This window comes from Agelaius phoeniceus, chromosome 27, assembly GCF_051311805.1.
Source record: "Agelaius phoeniceus isolate bAgePho1 chromosome 27, bAgePho1.hap1, whole genome shotgun sequence".
NCBI classification, from domain to species: Eukaryota; Metazoa; Chordata; class Aves; order Passeriformes; family Icteridae; genus Agelaius; species Agelaius phoeniceus.
In genome coordinates, this window is record NC_135291.1 from 945,288 (window position 1) to 951,287 (window position 6,000).

The following is a 6,000-nucleotide window of genomic DNA, read 5'->3' on the forward strand; positions in this document are numbered from 1 at the left end:
ACCGCCAGGTGTCATCAGTGCTGTACAGGGTGGCCCGGAGTTCCCTGGTGAATTCCTCCATGTCCCGGGACAGGCTCGCTGCAGACCCGAGCAGCGTCTCGTTCTCCCTGGGCAGGGTGGCCAGCAGCTGGCCCAGGATGGCCCCAGCGCTGTCCTGCGGCTGCAGCAGGGCCGGGGACAGCTGGGGAGGGGACACGGGAGCTGTCAGGGACCTGGTGGCAGCTGCGGCCTGCTGGCCTGGCCCCTGTGCCCTCCTGGGGCGCCCCTTGTCCCCTCCCTGGAGGGCTCTGCTGTCCCCTCTGTGCCTTTGTCACCCCCGTGTCCCCTCTGCCACCCCCTGCCGCCTCCTGCTGTCCCCCCCCAGCTCTCTGTCACCTCGCCCCTTCCTCCTCTGCCCTCCTGTCCCCTTTGCGGCCCCCTGTCCCTCCCGTCACCCCCGTGTCCCCTCTGTCACCCCCATGTCCCTCCCGTCACCCCCGTGTCCCTCCCGTCACCCCCGTGTCCCCTCTGTCACCCCCGTGTCCCCTCCACCACCCCCGTGTCCCCTCCGTCCCCCACTGCCTTTTGTCACCCCCCCCATGTCCCCCCCATCACCCCCGTGTCCCCTCCATTCCCCACTGCCTTTTGTCACCCCCCTGAGTCCCCTCTGTCATCCCCGTGTCCCCTCCACCATCCCCGTGTCCCCTCTGTCCCCCACTGCCTTTTGTCGCCCCCCCCGTGTCCCCTCTGCCACCCCCGTGTCCCCTCTGTCCCCTCCCCCCCACCACTCCGGGACTGTCGCACCTCGAGGGGCTCCATGGCACCTGGGGACGCTCCAGGGACGCTCCGGGGACGCTCCAGGGACACTCTGGGGACGCTCCAGGAACACTCTGGGGACACTCCAGGGACGCTCTGGGGACGCTCCAGGTGACAAACACGCCCGCGTGGCAGTTGGGGACACGCAGGAACGGATGCAGCCAGATGGAGGAAGCAGGAAGAGGTGACATCACCACCCCCCCCCGCTTCCTGTGGGGCCAGCGCTGGGTCCCCAATGTCCCCCCCGAGGCCACCAAGGGGACCCCAATGTTCCCCCGGGGTCCCCAACAAGGCTCAGGTGTCCCCTGATGTCCTACTGGGGACACACCAGGGTCCTGTTGGGGACACTGCGGGGACATCGGGGACATCGTGACAACCCAAAAGAGGACAGGGGACGTCAGGGTGGCCCCGGTGTCCCCAAGGGAAGGAGCCGGGGGTGTCCCCAAGGGAAGGACCCGGGGGTGTCCCCAAGGTCCCCAACAGGACCCCGGTGAGTCCCTGGTGTCCCCAGCTGGACACTGGGGGACACTTGGGGCTTGTGGGGGACATTGGGGCAACACCAGGGCCATGTGGGGACACTCAGGGGACATCGGGGTCCCATTGGGGACATTGGGGGGACACTGGGGACCCTGCCCTGGCCCCACAGGTGGGGAGAGCACGGGGGACAGTGAGGTCACCTCTTCCTGCTTCCTCCATCTGGCTGTGACACGTTCCCCTGTGTCCCCAGCTGTCACCTGGGCGTGTTTGTCACCTGGAGTGTCCCCAGAGTGTCCCCTGCGTGTCCCCAGAGTGTCCCGTGTGTGTCCCCAGAGTGTCCCCAGAGTGTCCCCTGCATGTCCCCACAGTGTCCCCAGAGTGTCCCCAGAGTGTCCCCAGAGTGTCCCCTGCGTGTCCCCTGCGTGTCCCCAGTGTCCCCAGTGTGTCCCCCGAGTGTCACCTGGAGCATCCCCTGAGTGTCCCCAGAGTGTCCGCTGAGTGTCCCCTGCATGTCCCCAGAGTGTCCCCAGTGTGTCCCCAGAGTGTCCCCTGAGTGTCCCCTGAGTGTCCCCAGAGTGTCCCCAGAGTGTCCCCAGTGTGTCCCCAGAGTGTCCCCAGAGTGTCCCCAGAGTGTCCCCTGAGTGTCCCCAGAGTGTCCCCAGAGTGTCCCCAGAGTGTCCGCAGTGGCCATGGAGCCCCTCAAGATGTGACAATCCCGGCGTGGGGGGATACAGGGGTGACAGAGGGGACAGGAGGGCGTGACAGGAAGGGGGGAGGTGACAGAGGGCTGGAGGGGACCGAGGGTGGCAGAGGGGACAGCGGGAGGGTGGCAGGGGGTGGCAGAGGGGATGAGGGGGTGGCAAAGGGACAGAGGGGACAGCAGAGCCCTCCAGGGAGGGGACAAAGGGGACCCCGGGAGGGCACAGGGGCCACCGCAGGAGGCCACAAATGCCACCAGGTCCCTGACACCTCCCCTGTGCCCTGCCCAGGTGTCCCCTTCTCCGGTGCTCTGGGCTCTGGGGGCCCTGGTGGCCACCCTGGGCGAGGTGGCGGCCACCGTGCCCGGGCCGCAGAGGGACGAGCAGCAGCGCCTGTGCCCAGGGTCCCTGAGCAGCCGTGCCTGGAGCCGCCACAAGGCCCTGACCCTCCGTGCTGTCCCCTCCCCGGGCCACTGTGATGTCCCCTCCCTGCGCCAGGCCCTGGCCACCCTCGGGCCCACCCCGGGGCCACCTGGGCCAAGGTGGGAGCCTCAGCCTGGGCCTGGCAGGTGCTGGCCCAGAGCTGGTACCGGCTGGCCCCGGGCACCTCCGAGCTCTGCAGGGCCCGTGGGGATGAGGCCAGTGGGGATGAGGCCAGTGGGGATGACAAAGGAGGCGTCCCCTGGTGTCCCCGAGGCCTCGGTGGCCACGGTGGCCGAGGCTGAGCGGCTGTGGGAGGCCATCGCCCGCCTGGCCACGCGTCACCTGCTGGGGACACTTGGGGACATCTGCAGGCTCCTCACAAAGGGCCCTGGGGGCTCTGGTGGCCCTGGTGGCTCCGATGGCCGCACGGTGGCCGAGCGGTGCCAAAAAGCCATCGAGGACATCCCGAGGCTGCTGCGGGGTCAGTGATGTCACCGCTGTGACATCACTGTGGGCCATGACATCATCGGGGACATCGCTGCTGTCACCTGTCCCCTCCCCACATGGGATTTGAGATGAATCTGGGGAATTTTCTGGGAATTTTCACTGATCCATGTTGGGAGTCTTTTGCAGACGGAGGAGTTCTTGCAGGACGATGGCTGCACTCAGCCGATGCACAATCCAGCCTGCTTGCACCAATGGGCACCAGCAATGAATAATGGACGTGGTCAGAAATGGGGTCGGCGTAGCCTGGAAAGAGAGACAGGAAGAAGAGCAATCAGGACTCAGCAGGCTTGGGAAAGAGAGAAAAAAGTGAGCCATGGGTGGGCCAGACGACCACAGCAAGACATGAAAAATCAGGAGATCCAATCAGCATTCCAATTTAGACGCGTGCACAGCTGGGATTGACCAATCGTGTGTTAGCCAGAGACGCGCGGACAGCGGGGATTTATGATCAATAAGGTCCTTTTAGGGATGAGAAATTTGGCTCCACAGGATCCTGGTGGTCACGGGGTGATGGCCCCGAACCTCCGCGCCCCGCGATTCTGGTGGGGAACGCGGGCAGGCCCAAGGTCGTAGCACGAAAGGGACTCGAGGTCGGCGATTTGGCCGCTGTGCAGGGCATCGGAGCCAACCCTCGAGGAGAGGAGAAACCGCTCGAAAGTCTCCTCACTGCCCCGGGGAGAGGGAAAGGGTCCTGGAGCCCCAATCGTAGCCGACTTGAATCTCACCCTGATCAAGGTGAGCGGCCGGGCAGGAGATGGGGTCTGGACACGGAAGGGAAGGTGTTCAGAAACTCCTCCAACACATCCTCTCCAAGAGAGAACAAAAGTGCGATGCTTCCAGCGTGAAGGGACTATTGGGCTTGGCACCGTGATCTCACAGCAGGAGCAGCGGTCGCCTTTGAGATTTCAGCATGGGAAGCTGTGGGGTGGATGTTGTGGGACTCTGTTGCATCTGGCCAGAGTGAGGCCAAAGAGGCGCCTAAATCTGCTGCTTTGTGAGAAATTAGCATAGAGGTGCTGCAAGCCCTAAAGGCAGAGAGGAAAGCAGCTGCTGCTGCTGCTGGGGCTTGTGCAGCCCTTGCCTCCGAGTCAGAACAGCCTCAGGCATTCCCAGCAACTTCAGCTCAGCAGCTGTTTCCTGCCAGAGTCAGAACAGCCTCAGGCATTCCCAGCAACTTCAGCTCAGCAGCTGTTTCCTGCCACCTCAGATATCCCCGCAGGCAGCCCAGGGCCCCTGAGCTCAGAATCGAGCATTGGATGGACCGAGAGCTCCTCCAGCTCCGAGCGGGAATGAGGAAGCTGCTGCCCCTTGGGGGGGCCGGGCTGTCAGACACAGGACAGAGCTGTAATGGGAGTGAAAAAACCTCTCTGGGGGATTGGTGTGCAGAGCACAGGACAAAGCTGTAATGGGAGTGAAAAACCTCTCTGGGGATTGGTGTGCAGGACAGGACAAAGCTGTAATCAGAATAAAAAACCTCTCTGGGGATTGGTGTGCAGGACACAGGACAGAGCTGTAATGGGAGTGAAAAACCTCCCTGGGGATTGGTGTGCAGAGCACAGGGCAAAGCTGTAATCAGAATAAAAAACCTCTCTGGGGATTGGTGTGCAGAGCACAGCACAGCTGCACTCAGAGTGAAGAAACTGTTGATGACAGTAATTTAGAAACTAAACCCGCTGTAAGTGAAAAGGATAAGGAAGGAGAGGTTATTGTGAATAATCCTGCTATCGAAGAGGGTTTAAAATCTTTGGTGGACAAATTGCAAAAATTGGGAATTGGACAAAAGGATTTGGCTGTCCCCAAAAGAGACTTTTCTTGTGAGAAAATGGGCTTGCCAGTGATAGTGGGTTCAGACAGACAGCCAGGAAAGCGGCCAGCGCCCTCTCAGTTTGTCTCTGAGCCAGCGCTGGAGCCGGTTAAACGAAACCCTCCCTCTCAGGCTGTAGAGAATGAGGAATCGGAGCTGGAATGAGGCCCTGAAACAGAAGCAGCTCAGAAACGAAAGTGGAAGGGAGTTATTGCGGAAGCTGCTGGGGAAGGGACTTTTCTCTGAAATGATGCAGGGGCTTTTCCCGTGGTGGCCAATGCTGCTGGGAGAGTTTGGGAACCTTTCCACTGGAAGATTTCAGAAAGGTTGAGAGCTGCAATTTCACAATTTGGTTGTTGAAAATCCCAACTCACACAGTCACTCCTGCAGTAATATATTTTTACATCTAAAAATAATAAATAATAAACAAAAGTAATAAATCAATATATCACGGGCAGTAAAATGTTCAAAAAATTAAATAGACAACTAATAAATATTAAAATAGGGACTGTACATGTTAAAATGCTTTTGTGTAACTGACTCAGTGGTGTAAAACAATTCCCTTGTTTCTCACGCCTGGGCCCGGCCTCTGCAGGTGGTGACAGCAGCGACACAAACCTGAGGAGAATTTATGAATCGATCAGGGGGTGTGAAACAACGGGATGGAACCAGGAGAAGAAATCAAATACATGGACCCAATCCACAGAGTGTCCAGCAGACAAAGCCAGAGGTTCAAAGCCAACAGGAGCTCCTGGAGCATCCAAACCTCCCGGGAATGTTTGAGCAAGGTCCAGACTCAGGAATGTGTTTGCAGCCCCGCCGCGGGACCGGCTCTGGAGAACGATGGGTTAAGTTAGAGGCGACTTCTTGTGCTAAAGTCCTTTTATAGCCCCTATTAAACGTTGGCAATTTCCGAGGAGTGAACTTTGTTTCTCACACCCGGCTGTGGTTTGGGGGGTGCTGAGCACTGAGCCCGCCCCGGGCGTCGCTGGGACCCCAAAAACCGCAGCCACCCCCGCCCTGTTGGGGATTGGGATTTTCTGTTCTCTCCTTGTTACTTTGGGGTTTTTTTCCCCATTGCGTTACTGAGAGGCTCTGAGGGCTGAGAAGGCGGGGAGGGGGAACTGCTCTGGTTTTTAGGAGTTTCTCCAGGAGTGGGGAACAGAGACAGCGGAGGATGGGGGCAGGGGTTGGGGGCAGCGTCTCTCTGTGGCTCTTTGGGCATGGGAGGAGGGCGGCCGGGCTGTGCCTGCAGAGAGAATTCCCTGGCACCGCCGGAGCTCGGCCCTGAGGGAC